Below are 15,155 nucleotides of genomic sequence, written 5' to 3'. Positions count from 1 at the left end.
CAAGAGACAATCCCTATTGCTTTCGGATCTGAATTAGGAGGTATACCCAACTGTTTTGGGTGTCCTATGAAGATGCATTTTATCCGCTTTGGGTTCGAGCTTATCAACCTGAAACTTTTTCACATAAGCGTCGCAGCCCCAAACTTTTAAGAAACGACAACTTAGGTTTCTCTAAACCATAATTCATACGGTGTCATCTCAACGGAATTACGTGGTGCCCTATTTAAAGTGAATGTGGTTGTCTCTAATGCCTAACCCATGGACAATAGTGGTAATTCGATAAGAGACATCATGGTACGCACCATATCCAATAGGGTGCAACTATGATGTTCGGACACACCATCACACTATGGTGTTCCAGGCGGTATTAATTGTGAAACAATTTCCACAATGTCTTAATTGTGTGCCAAAACTCGTAACTCAGATATTCATCTCTATGATCGTATCATAGACATTTTATCCTCTTGTCACAATGATCTTCTACTTCACTCTGAAATTACTTGAACCATTCAATAATTCAGACTTGTGTTTCATCAAGTAAATATTCTCAACATCTACTCGAATCATCTGTGAAGTAAGAACATAACGATATTCACTGCATGCCTTAGCACTCATTGGATTGGACACATCAAAATGTGTTACTTCCAACAAGTTGCTATCTTGTTCCATCTTACTGAAAACGAGGCTTTTCAGTCATCTTGCCCATGTGGTATGATTTGCATATCTCAAGTGATTCAAAATCAAGTGAGTCCAAACGGTCCATTTGCATGGAGTTTCTTCATGCATATACACCAATAGACATGGTTCGCATGTCTCAAACTTTTCAAAACGAGTGAGTCCAAAGATCCATCAACATGGAGCTTCTTCATGCGTTTTATACCATTATGACTTACATGGCAGTGCCACAAGTAAGTGGTACTATCATTACTATCTTATATCTTTTGGCATGAAAATGTGTATCACTATGATCGAGATTCAATAAACCATTCAGGTTTAATACTAATCTTGATGGTAGAGGGAGCGTGCGATGTTTGATCATATCAAACTTGGAAACACTTCCAACACATATCGTCAGCTCACCTTTAGCTAGTCTCCGTTTATTCCGTAGCTCTTTATTTCGAGTTACTAACACTTAGCAACCGAACCGGTATCTTAATACCCTGGTGCTACTAGGAGTACTAGTAAAGTACACATTAACATAATGTATATCCAATATACTTATATCGACTTTGCCAGCCTTCTCATCTACCAAGTATCTAGGGTAATTCTGCTCCAGTGGTTGTTCCCCTTATTACAGAAGCACTTAGTCTCGGGTTTGGGTTCAACCTTGGGTTTCTTCACTAGAGCAGCAGTTGAATTGCCGTTTCATGAAGTATCCCTTCTTGCCCTTGCCCTTCTTGAAACTAGTGGTTCACCAACCATCAACAATTGATGCTCCTTCTTGATTTCTACTTTCGTGGCGTCAAACATCGCGAATATCTCAAGGATCATCATATATGTCCCTGATATATCATAGTTCATCACGAAGCTCTAGCAGCTTGGTGGTAATGACTTCGGAGAACCATCACTATTTCATCTGGAAGATCAACTCCCACTCGATTCAAGCGATTGTTGTACTCAGACAATCTGATCACAAGCACAACAATTGAGCTTTTCTCCTTAGTCTGCAGGCTAAGAAAATCGTCGGAGGTCTTATACCTCTTGACGTGGGCACGAGCCTGAAATCCCAATTTCAGCCCTCGAAACATCTCATATGTTCCGCGACGTTTCGAAAACGTCTTTGGTGCCTCTACTTAAACCATTTAATTGAACTATCACGTAGTTATCAAAACGTGTATGTCCGATGTTCGCAACATCGACAAACGACGTTGGGGTTCAGCACACTGAGCGGTGCATTAAGGACATAAGCTTTCTACTGATCGCATAATCGCTACTATCAACTTTCAACTATATTTTCTCTAGGAACATATCTAAACAGTGGAACTAAAGCGCGAGCTTACGACATAATTTGCAAAAGGTCTTTTGACTATGTTCAGGATAATTAAGTTCATCTTATGAACTCCCACTTAGATAGACATCCCTCTGGTCATCTAAGTGATCACATGATCCGAGTCAAGTAGGCCGTGTCCGATCATCACGTGAGACGGACTAGTCATCATCGGTGAACATCTTCATGTTGATCGTATCTACCATACGACTCATGCTCGACCTTTCGGTCTCCGTGTTCCGAGGCCATGTCTGCACATGCTAGGCTCGTCAAGTTAACCCTAAGTGTTTTCGCTGTGTAAAACTGTCTTACACCCGTTGTATGTGAACGTAAGAATCCATCACACCCGATCATCACGTGGTGCTTAGAAGCGACGAACTGTAGCAACGGTGCACAGTTAGGGGAGAACACTTCTTGAAATTTTGTAAGGGATCATCTTATTTACTACCGTCGTCCTAAGCAAACAAGATGCATAAACATGATAAACATCACATGCAATCAAATAGTGACATGATATGGCCAATATCATTTTGCTCCTTTTGATCTTCATCTTCGGTGCTCCATGATCATCATCGTCACCGGCACGACACCATGATCTCCATCATCATGATCTCCATCATCGTGTCTTCATGAAGTTGTCACGCCAACGACTACTTCTACTTCTATGACTAACGCGTTTAGCAATAAAGTAAAGTAGTTTACATGGCGTTCTTCAATGACACGCAGGTCATACAATAAATAAAGACAACTCCTATGGCTCCTGCCGGTTGTCATACTCATCGACATGCAAGTCGTGAATCCTATTACAAGAACATGATCAATCTCATACATCACATATCATTCATCACATTCTTCTTGGCCATATCACATCACATAGCATACCCTGCAAAAACAAGTTAGACGTCCTCTAATTGTTGTTGCATGTTTTACGTGGCTGCTATGGGTTTCTAGCAAGAACGTTTCTTACCTACGCAACACCACAACGTGATATGCCAATTGCTATTTACCCTTCATAAGGACCCTTTTCATCGAATCCGTTCCGACTAAAGTGGGAGAGACTGGCACCCGCTAGCCACCTTATGCACCAAGTGCATGTCAATCGGTGGAACCTGTCTCACGTAAGAGTACGTGTAAGGTCGGTCCGGGCCGCTTCATCCCACAATACCGTCGAAACAAGATTGGACTAGTAACGGTAAGCATACTGAACAAAATCAACGCCCACAACTACTTTGTGTTCTACTCGTGCAAAGAATCTACGCAATAGACCTAGCTCATGATGCCACTGTTGGGGAACGTAGCAGAAATTCAAAATTTTCCTACGTGTCACCAAGATCTATCTATGGAGATACCAGCAACGAGTAGAAAGAGAGTGCATCTACATACCCTTGTAGATCGCTAAGCGGAAGCGTTCAAGAGAACGGGGTTGAAGGAGTCGTACTCGTCGTGATCCAAATCACCGGAGATCCTAGTGCCGAACGGACGGCACCTCCGCGTTCAACACACGTACAGCCCGGTGACGTCTCCCATGCCTTGATCCAGCAAGGAGAGAGGGAGAGGTTGAGGAAGACTCCGTCAAGCAGCAGCACAACGGCGTGGTGGTGGTGGAGGAGCGTGGCAATCCTGCAGGGCTTCGCCAAGCACCGCGAGAGAGGAGGAGCACTTGGGAGAGGGAGGGCTGCGCCAGGGGCAAGGGTGAAGCTCCCATGCGCCTCCCCACTATATATAGGGGTGGAGGGGGCTGGTTTCTTGCCCTCCAAGTCCATTGGGGCGTTGGCCAAGGTGGGAGGAAAGAAATCCCATCATTTCCTTCCCCACCGATTGTTATCCCCCCTTTTTAGGGATCTTGATCTTATCCCTTCGGGATATGATCTTATTCCTTCTAAGGGGGGATCTTGGTGCGCCTTGACCAGGGGTGTGGGGCCTTGCCCCCACTACCCACATCCATATGGGCCCCCCCATGCAGGTGGGCCCCACTCCGGAACCTTCTAGAACCTTCCCGGTACAATACCGAAAAATCCCGAACATTTTCTGGTGGCCAAAATAGGACTTCCCATATATAAATCTTTACCTCCGAACCATTCCGGAACTCCTCGTGACGTCCGGGATCTCATCCGGGACTCCGAACAACATTCGGTAACCACATACAAACTTCCTTTATAACCCTAGCGTCATCGAACCTTAAGTGTGTAGACCCTACGGGTTCGGGAGACATGTAGACATGACCGAGACGTTCTCTGGTCAATAACCAACAGCGGGATCTGGATACCCATGATGGCTCCCACATGCTCCACGATGATCTCATCGTATGAACCACGATGTCAAGGACTTAATCAATCCCGTATTCAATTCCCTTTGTCTATCGGTATGTTACTTGCCCGAGACTCGATCGTCGGTATCCAATACCTTGTTCAATCTCGTTACCGGCAAGTCACTTTACTCGTTCCGTAACACATCATCCCGTGATCAACTCCTTGGTCACATTGCGCATATGATGATGTCCTACCGAGTGGGCCCAGAGATACCTCTCCGTTTACACGGAGTGACAAATCCCAGTCTCGATCCGCATAAAACAATAGATACTTTCGGAGATACCTGTAGTGCACCTTTATAGTCACCCAGTTACGTTGTGACGTTTGATACACCCAAAGCACTCCTACGGTATCCAGGAGTTACACGCTCTCATGGTCAAAGGAAGAGATACTTGACATTGGCAAAGCTCTAGCAAACGAACTACACGATCTTTGTGCTATGCTCAGGATTGGGTCTTGTCCATCACATCATTCTCCTAATGATGTGATCCCGTTATCAACGACATCCAATGTCCATAGCCAGGAAACCATGACTATCTGTTGATCACAACGAGCTAGTCAACTAGAGGCTCACTAGGGACATATTGTGGTCTATGTATTCACACGTGTATTACGATTTCCGGATAATACAGTTATAGCATGAATAAAAGACAATTATCATGAACAAGGAAATATAATAATAACACTTTTATTATTGCCTCTAGGGCATATTTCCAACATTTTTATATCTTAGGCGAGCACTGGGCTGCAGCTAAGCCCCCGAGTGAGAGGTTTGCTCTTCACTCGGTAGGATTTCGATAACTTAGGCGAGCACTGAGCTGCAGCTAAGCCTCCGAGTGGAAGTCTGGCTTACCACTCGGTAGGATTTTTATATCTTAGGCGAGCAATGGGCTGCAGCTAAGCCCCCGAGTGAGAGGTTTGCTCTTCACTCGGTAGGATTTTTATAACTTAGGCGAAACGGATTCGCAGCTAAGCCTCCGAGTGGGAGTCTGGCTCACCACTCGGTAGGATTTTTTACAAACTTAGGCGGAACGGATTCGCGGCTAAGTCGCCCACTGGGGGGAAATTTTATTAGACAAAATGAAAAGTGACAAAAATTATGGAGGAACTATGACACTATTATTTTGAGGTCCATGAACTACAGAAGTACTTTATTGCAACTCATCCGAGTGATAAAACTTAAGTGTAAAATGGGCGGAGTAGTTCCGCGTTCCAAGCTCGGGGCTCGTCGATATTATGCTCGACGTTGTAAAGACGGTACGCCCCGTTGTGGAGAACCTTGGTGACGATAAAGGAACCTTCCCAAGAAGGAGCAAGCTTGTGTGGTTTGTGCTGATCCACTCGGAGAACCAAATCTCCTTCCTGGAAGGCTCGACCTCTCACATTTCTGGCGTGGAAACGACGCAAATCTTGTTGGTAGATGGTCGACCGGATCAGAGCCATCTCCCTTTCTTCCTCTAAAAGGTCGACTGCGTCCTGCCGTGCTTGTTCAGCTTCTGCTTCGTTGTAGATTTCAACTCGAGGAGCATTGTGGAGAAGATCGCTCGGCAAGACTGCTTCAGCTCCGTAGACCAAGAAGAATGGAGTTCTTCCGGTCGACCGATTAGGTGTGGTCCGCAGTCCCCAAAGCACTAAGGGAAGTTCGTCGACCCAAGCTCCAGCTGCATGCTTGAGATCACGCATCAGTCGGGGTTTCAATCCCTTGAGAATCAGGCCATTGGCTCGCTCCGCCTGTCCATTCGACTGCGGATGGGCGACTGAAGCGTAGTCGACCCGTGTGCCTTGAGAGTTACAGAAATCTCTGAATTCCTCCGAGTCAAAGTTCGACCCATTATCCGTAATGATGCTGTGCGGGACTCCATATCTGAATATTAGTTCCCTGATGAAGCTAACAGCAGTACCGGTGTCAAGGTTCTTGATTGGTTTAGCCTCAATCCACTTGGTGAACTTGTCGACTGCCACCAGTACATGCGTGAAGCCGCTCCGCCCTGTTCTCAAAGGACCGACCATGTCCAACCCCCATACCGCGAAAGGCCAGACGAGTGGGATGGTCTTCAGAACCGATGCAGGCTTGTGCGACATATTCGAGTAGAACTGACATCCCTTGCACTTATCCACTATCTCCTTTGCCATCTCATTCGCCTTTGGCCAGTAAAATCCGGCTCGGTATGCTTTGGCCACGATGGTCCGAGAGGACGCATGATGACCACAGGTTCCCGAGTGGATATCATTGAGGATGAGTCGACCTTCTTCTGGTGTTATGCACTTCTGACCAACTCCAGTCGCGCTTTCTCTGTATAATTGTCCTTTGATTACGGTAAAGGCCTTAGATCGACGGACGATCTGTCGAGCCTCTTCCTCATCCTCCGGAAGCTCTTTTCTCAGGATATACGCGATATATGGAACCGTCCAGTCGGGAACGACCACCAAGATCTCCATGACCAAGTCGACCACTGCTGGGACTTCAACCTCAGTCGGATCTGTGGCACTCTTGGGCTGTGGAGCTTCTTCGGTGAAAGGATCTTCTTTGACTGACGGAGTGTGTATATGCTCCAAGAACACACCACTCGGAATGGCTTCTCTCTTGGAACCTATCTTTGCTAGATCATCAGCTGCTTGATTTTTCAGTCGGGGTATATGATGGAGCTCCAACCCCTCGAACTTCTTTTCCAGCTTCCTCACTGCACTGCAGTATCCAGTCATGGCTGGGCTTCTCACGTCCCACTCCTTCATCACTTGGTTGACCACCAAATCCGAGTCGCCATAGACCATCAGGCGACGGACGCCGAGTGAAATGGCCATGCGCAACCCATATAAGAGGGCCTCATATTCTGCCTCATTGTTGGAGGAATCAAAGTGAATCTGGAGCACATATCTGAGCTTATCTCCTCTGGGGGAAACCAGGACAACCCCAGCACCGGAACCATTCAACATCTTAGAGCCATCAAAGAACATGGTCCAATGCTCCGAGTGAACTTCAGTCGGCTGCTGCTGTTCAATCCACTCGGCGAGGAAATCTGCTATTGCCTGGGACTTAATGGCTTTCTTTGCCTCAAACTTGATATCAAGGGGAAGAAGTTCAATCGCCCATTTAGCCACTCGACCAGTTGCATCTCTGTTGTGCAAAATCTCTGATAGTGGAGCGTCGCTGACGACTGTGATGGAATGATCAGAGAAATAATGAGCAACCTTCTTTGTGGTCATGTATATTCCATACACAAGCTTCTGATAATGAGGATATCTCTGCTTGGATGGAGTCAAGGCTTCAGACAAATAATACACTGGGCGCTGAACTTTGAGAGCTTTTCCTTCTTCTTCCCGCTCGACCATAAGCACAGTACTGACGACTTGTCCTGTGGCTGCGATATAGAGCAAAAGAGGCTCTTTGCTGATTGGAGCAGCAAGCACCGGCTGGGTGGAGAGCAGAGCTTTTAGCTCGGCAAACGCTGCATCAGCTTCTGGAGTCCACTCGAACTTGTCTGTCTTCTTCATCAGTCGGTAAAGAGGCAATGCCTTTTCACCGAGTCGTGAGATGAATCGACTTAATGCGGCCAAGCATCCAGTAAGCTTCTGGACATCGTGCACTCGCACAGGGCGTTTCATTCGGAGAATAGTGCCGATCTTCTCTGGATTAGCGTCGATTCCTTGTTCGGAAACGAGAAAACCGAGTAACTTGCCACCAGGAACTCCAAATGTGCACTTTGATGGATTGAGCTGCATATCATACCTTCTGAGGTTGGCAAATGTTTCGGCGAGATCAGCGAGCAGGTCGGAACCTTTTCGTGACTTGACGACGATATCATCCATATACGCTTCCACATTCCGACTGATTTGAGTGAGTAGACACTTCTGAATCATTCGCATAAATGTGGCTCCGGCATTCTTGAGGCCGAATGGCATGGTGATATAGCAAAAGCACCCGAATGGAGTGATGAAAGCTGTTTTTATCTCGTCGGGTCCGTACAGACGGATCTGGTGGTACCCGGAGTAGGCGTCTAGAAAAGACAGTCTCTCGCATCCCGCGGTCGAGTCAACAATTTGATCTATGCGAGGGAGAGGAAAATGATCTTTCGGGCAGGCCCGGTTGATGTGCTTGAAATCAATGCACATTTGGAGCGATTTGTCTTTCTTAGGAACCATGACGACATTAGCGAGCCACTCGGAGTGGTATATCTCTCGGATAAATCTTGCCGCCAACAGTCGAGCCACTTCCTCACCAATAGCTTGTCTCTTCTGGATGGCGGACCGCCGAAGATGCTCTTTGACCGATTTTGCAGATGAGTCGACTCTTAGGCGATGCTCAGCCAGTCCCCTGGGAACACCTGGCATGTCAGCGGGCTTCCATGCAAAAATGTCCCAGTTCTCACGGAGGAACTGGATGAGCGCTTCTTCCTATTTCGGGTCCAGTGTTGTGGAGATGTGGGTCGGAGCTGCATCGGGGTCGGTCGGGTGAATGTGAACAGGCTTCGTCGCACCGGACGACTGAAATGCAGACTCTGTGGCGGGTTTCTTGGATCGCAGCAAATCACTCGGATCTGCATTTTGCTTGTATTCTTCGAATTCGACCGCTGTCACCTGGGAATTGGCAATCTTTGAGCCCTTCTGAAAGCACTCTTCTGCCTTTTTCCGATCACCGGTGACAGTGATCACTCCTTTGGGGCCGGGCATCTTCAATTTGAGGTACACGTAACATGGTCGAGCCATGAATCATGCGTAAGCTGGTCTCCCCAAAATGGCATGATATGCACTCTGAAAATCCACGACCTCAAACGTCAACTTTTCTTTGCGAAAATGTTTCGAATCACCAAACACCACGTCCAGAGCTATTTGGCCGAGTGACTCGGCTTTCTTCCCTGGTATAACTCCATGAAAGCTCATGTTACTGGTGCTCAGTCGGGACATCGGAATGCCCATTCCTTTCAGTGTGTCTGCATACAACAAATTCAGCCCGCTTCCACCGTCCATCAGCACTTTTGTCAGTCGAGTGCCTTCGACAACTGGATCGACCACCAAAGCTTGCCTCCCAGGGGTGGCAATATGAGTCGGGTGATCAGATTGGTCGAATGTGATGGGTATTTGGGACCATTTCAGATAATTTGCTTTTGCCGGGGCAACCATGTTCACCTCTCGGTTAATGACTTTCAATCGACTCTTGCTTTCCACATCTGCAAAGATCATCAGAGTGGAGTTGATATGCGGATATCCTTCTTCACTGTCCTCCTTGTCTTCGGCCTTGTCCGACTCCTTCTCCTTGTCCTTAGACTGTTTTCCCTGAAACTGCTGGATCAGGAGTCGACATTGGCGAGTGGTATGCTTCGGGTAGATGATATTCCCCTCTTCGTCTTTCTTCGTGTGGATGTGACACGGCATATCCATCACGTCGTTCCCTTCTTTATCCTTCACCTTCTTAGGGTTCCAGGATCCTTTTGGTTTCCCTTTAAACTTTCCTTGAGTCACGGCCAGAGCCTCTCCAGGAGCTGCCGGTTCAGCCTTCCGCTTCTGTTTCCGACTGGTGTTTCCCTTTTCCGACTGGCTCGGCTTGTGCTTGCCGCTTCGGAGTCGGTCTTCTTCTTCGCCGTTGGCGTACTTGGTAGCGATCTCCATCATCCGACTCAAGGTCATGTCACCGGTTCGACCAAACTTCAAGCTCAATTCTCTGTTCTTGACGCCATCTTTAAAGGCGCAGACTGCCTGATGATCAGACACATTCTCCACAGTATGGTGCAAAGTGATCCATCTCTGAATATACTCTCTGAGAGTCTCATTGGTTTTCTGCACGCAGACTTGCAACTCTGTCAATCCAGCTGGTCGCTTGCAAGTTCCTTCAAACGTTCTGATGAACACTCGGGACAGATCTTCCCAAGTGTAAATGCTGCTAGGAGGTAATTGAGTCAACCATGCCCTGGCAGAACCTTCCAGCATGAGGGGCAAATGCTTCATAGCCACCTCGTCGTTCCCACCACCAATCTGAACCGCCACTCGGTAGTCCTCAAGCCAAGTTTCAGGCTTAGACTCACCAGTGAACTTGCTGACTCCTGTTGCCAACCTGAAATTGGGAGGGATAATTGCGGCTCTGATAGCTCTGCTGAAACATTCAGGACCAGAAACATGCACTCGACTGCTTGTGGGCGCATCTCTGTCGAGTCCGCCTCGATGGGCTCTGTTCCGGTCGACCAAACCTTGCACGATAATGGATCGCGCGTCGAAGCCTGGTTCTCTGGGGTCGACTGGAACTCTTCGCCCCGTACTGAACTGACGCCTGTCATCTTGCTGCCGAGGAGCGTAAGACCCACCCCTCGGAGGGGAATTGGGCACTCGACGCCTATCATCTCGGTCTAGTCGGTCACCATATTGGTCTCGCCGATTCTCGCGCCCTTCACGCCGCGGAGGCGATCTGGGGCTGTGAGCCGACTGAACCGTATTCGCAGCGACGGATCAACTGTGAATTCTGTTGCGCGACTGCGACACGGCCGAATTCTGATCTCCTGCTGCCCGAAGCAGATCCCTGATCTGCATCAAGCCTCTGCCAGCTTCCGACTGAGAAGGCTGGATGGACTCTGCTATACGGGTCGCAGCTGCTAAATTCTGGATTGGGGTTCGATATACCTGAGTCGGCGGGAAGAGTTGACGTTGACTGGCGTCGGGAACTCGTTGCCGCGCGCGCTCGTCGAGTGCTCGCTGAAGATTCTCCAGTCGAGTGCGTTCGGCCAAATTGGCCAAACGTGCCTCCTCCAAGGCGCGAGCCTCAGGGGTTTCTCCTGCGATGGGAGTACGCAGGGCATCCATGTTCCTGCGGTGAAGTTCCTCTCTTTGCAGAGAGTCGAGTGGCTCGGGCTGGTACTCTTCATGGTCTCGTGCGGGGTCGCCTCCGTCGCCTGCTCCACCATCACGGGCGAAGCCAGGGGGACTGCGGGGCCCGTCGACCATTAGGATTTCCGCCGCAGGATCACTGCTATCGCACTCGGATGCGGTCTCTACGGAGCCAGTCGACAGATCGAACAAGCCGTAGAGAGATTCGTCGGGCTCGATTGCCGCAAATTGGGTGGTGGCCGTCTGGCGAGCCACCGCGTGCCTCACCCACCGCTGAAGCCTCGACCGGCCCGAGCGCTTGCGCTGGTGGGAGACCGGGAGGGTGGCCGATGGGGGAGTCGACCGATACGGGGTCGACGGTTGCCGCAGCAGAACGCCGCGGACACATGCGCGAAAATGCGTCGCACCGCGGACGGGGAGCGCATCGACGTCGAGTGGAGCCTCCTGGAGCCAGGCGGAGTCGTCGGCGACGAAGGTGAGAGCACCGAGACGGATCTCTCGGCCCTCGACCAAAACTCCAGCAGCCACCATGATGAAAGTACTCGGAAGAATCGCAACTTCTCCACAAAATCGCTAAAACACCTGCCCCAAGGTGGGCGCCAACTGTCGTGGTTCTAAGCCTGACAGTAGAGTGGGGGGTAGGTATGGAGAGGCAAGGTCCTAGCTATGGAGAAGTTGTAAACACAAGGGATGTACGAGTTCAGGCCCTTCTCGGAAGAAGTAAAAGCCCTACGTCTCGGAGCCCAGAGGCGGTCGAGTGGATTATGTGTATATGAGTTACAAGGTACCGAACCCCTCTACCTGTGGAGGGGGGTGGCTTATATAGAGTGCGCCAGGACCCCAGCCAGCCCACGTAGGAGAGGGTTTAAGGTGAGTTAAGTCCGGGGCGTTACTGGTAACGCCCCACATAAAGTGTCTTTACTATCATAAAGTCTACTTAATTACAGGCCGTTGCAGTGCAAAGTGCCTCTTGACTTTCTTGTGGTCGAGTGAGTCTTCGTGGTCGAGTCCTTCAAGTCAGTCGAGTGAGTCCCTCGTAGGTCAACTGGAAGGTGATCTCTTCTAAGGGTGTCCTTGGGCAGGGCACTTAGATCAGGTCTGTGACCCTACCCTAGGTACATGACCCCATCACGGGGCTCGACGCCGTTCGAGGAGGCGAGCTGCTCGACGTGGCAGCGTACGAAGTACGACGTCCATAGCGTGTTGCTATCGGGGGCGTACCTCGGCTGGTTGCACACCTCCTCTGTCAGCGAGGACCGCATGCGCGCGATCTCGGCGCGTCGGGCAGCGCCGGTGGCACCGGGACTCCGCCGGCGCTCAGCTTCCACGTGCGCGGCCGCCGAAACAGTGTCTTTGCCTGGAACGACGCTCGATGCATGTCCGGCGGTGCCAGGTAGTCGGCCTCATAAAGGAGCCGTGCCTCGTCCTCATACAGGTGGCGACGACCGAAGCCATTAGCCGTCGCATCATCGCTTGGGTAAAGCTCGGCCATGCTCGGTCGAGAGGGGTGTCGGCAGCGAGAGGAGGAGCTCGCTCGAGAGTGTGTGTGTGCTCCCCGACGAGGGAGCTTTTTATAGCCGAGCTTGGGCGGTGGGTTGGCGGCCGACGTGTGTATGCGTGGCGGGATCGGGCGGGACGCGCGTTGCCGCGCCTTCACTGTGCCGCCCGTGAGGCATCAATGGAGGCTGACCAGCGCGACAGCTTTGGCATTGATTCCTCGCGGGAATCGAGGCGATGAGGATGACGTTGCGCCGTGGTCGCTGACTCAGCGGGCCCGCCGTTCTTTCGCGCCAAAAAGATTCCTCGGGCACCCCCCAACGCGTCGGGTTTGGCCTAGGTCCGCCGGCGCGAGTTTAGGGCCTAACCGGTGAAAATTGGATTCCTGGAGGCGCGACTGGGCCGTTTTTTCAGCACTGGTGCTAAAAAGGGGCCTTGGGGGGCCTGTTAGGGGCGCGGTTGGAGATGCTCTAACCGAAGGCATTTGGGGGTCTGTTTTGTTGCCTGCATGACACTCAGCCGGGCTTTGGAGATCTAATTTTGAGTCATTTGGTTACCCGTGTGTGTATCTGTACCCGTAATAGCATGATATTCAAAGCAACTCAGGGTCTAACCCTGGAGAAACGGCTGAATAAATCGTTCCAGCTAGTCTGGCCCGATCGAGCGCAAGGACGGCAGGCGGCTGAACACGCGCGGACCGACTAGAGACACCACGTTGTTGTTCGCCATAAATTCCCTCATTCATATGTCACCGCTCACTCTCCCCTCTCTCACTGGCGGCGGTGGGCATCGGCGGGTCGAAGATCTAAACGGCGACCACCGGCCTCATCACCCTTTTGTCAATGGTGGTAAGCCCTTACCTGGCAGATTTGAGGATCTATATAGGCATCGATTTAGATTTGGATGCCTCGATTTGGGTGACCATTTGGGTTTAGAATCATATTTAGGATTTCATACACCTCGATTAGGGTGTGGATATGGGATCTGATTTGGGTGTGGATATGGGACACTCGAATAACGGTTTTAGAGCAAATACGATAAGATGATGTAGGCGGGCGGTAAGACATTAAATATTATATTCTTGCTTGCTTGGAAGAGAGAGAAGAAGAGAGAGAAGAGAAGCGGGCTACTAGTTAACAGCCGGCTGCAGCACGTGCTCCTAGGTACTTTGTGAGAGAGTGGGGTGGCCCATGTATCAACAAAGTAGTACATATTTATATCTAGCTATTATACTTGTTGGCTATAAGCTTGACTATATGTGACATGACAACATCATATAGCCAGCAACTGGCTATATTATTAACCATGCTCTTATAGGGCTCGAATTGGTATGTGTGATGTTCTTGTTGTTGTAGTAGATGCACATATTTTTCATGATTAGTCCATGATATTTTGTTACATGCCTTGATCTTGTTCAATTTGATTAGTGGGACGAGAGCCCCAAGGCAAAGAGGTTGGTAAGGGCAGTGCATCGCAGTGTTCGCAGAGGCATCGGGGGAGGCCAACCAAAGCCAACCATTTTCGGGTTTTTTTTTTGAAAAGGGGGGCTCCCTGGCCTCTCGCCCTACCACGTCTGTAAGTTCGGAGCTGGTTCGAGCACGACGACCATCTCGGAAGTGGCGGCGATTCTCCGTCTAACTCCAAAGGGGGCTCCCAACCCTCTCGCCCTACCACGAAGGGTGCCGATCCGTCGAGAGAAGACGCTCCCACAGTAGGAAGGTGTAAGGGTTCTAGAGGTGTGGAGTATGACACCAACTGGTAGATGACTGAGGCGACTCGGGCGGCGCCCGCGGCGACCACCGCGAATCGGCCACCGGGGCCTGCAATCCCTTCCACAAGGCATGTAGGGGGGGCATTTCTGGGTCCTCGCAGGTTCGGATGACGAGGAGGATCCAGCCGGCACATCACCGGTCGACTACTCACCGACGCCATCCGACGTGATTTACGAGGCCTTCGCCCCTGGTTATTCGGAGGAAGAGGTGGTTGCGTTGGTCGACGAGATTGTGCCGGCCGAGGATCCGGCACGGATCGGGCTGTGTTCTGAGGACAGGATGGAGGTTGTTCGCCGGATCATTCACCGGAGGACGGCGGCGACGGCGATCCGGCCTTGGAAAGGGCCTCTACCTAAGGTTAGTATCCAACCCCTATCTTTATCAGATTTCTTCCCGCACGATGATTGGAGCCAACCATTTTCGTGAGTCCAACTCACTTCTGCAAGGTGATTCTACTGCCGATCTCCAATGGCTTGGTAAACACATGGGCGCCTTCCCAAGGGAGATCAAACTCACGAAGAACACCGACTTCACCTAGAAGGTCAAGCTCGGGAGATCAACGAGAGACTAACCATGGATCATGGGTGAGCCGAAGCGGCTTCGCCATTGCTCACTAGCTCCAGATCGGCTACCTCATAACCTTCAAGGCGATTGTCCTCGACCTTTCCGGAGCAGAGGTGGTTGCCTTGTGCGCCTCACACAACGAAGCACTTGCCTTGATCCCCCGAAGTTTAATGTGTTTTCGTTAGTCCGTCGGTCTATGACAATCTACTTATAACC

The sequence above is a fragment of the Triticum dicoccoides genome, chromosome 3B, assembly GCF_002162155.2.
Source record: "Triticum dicoccoides isolate Atlit2015 ecotype Zavitan chromosome 3B, WEW_v2.0, whole genome shotgun sequence".
Classification (NCBI taxonomy): Eukaryota; Viridiplantae; Streptophyta; class Magnoliopsida; order Poales; family Poaceae; genus Triticum; species Triticum dicoccoides.
Note: the sequence above shows the minus strand (reverse complement) of the source record.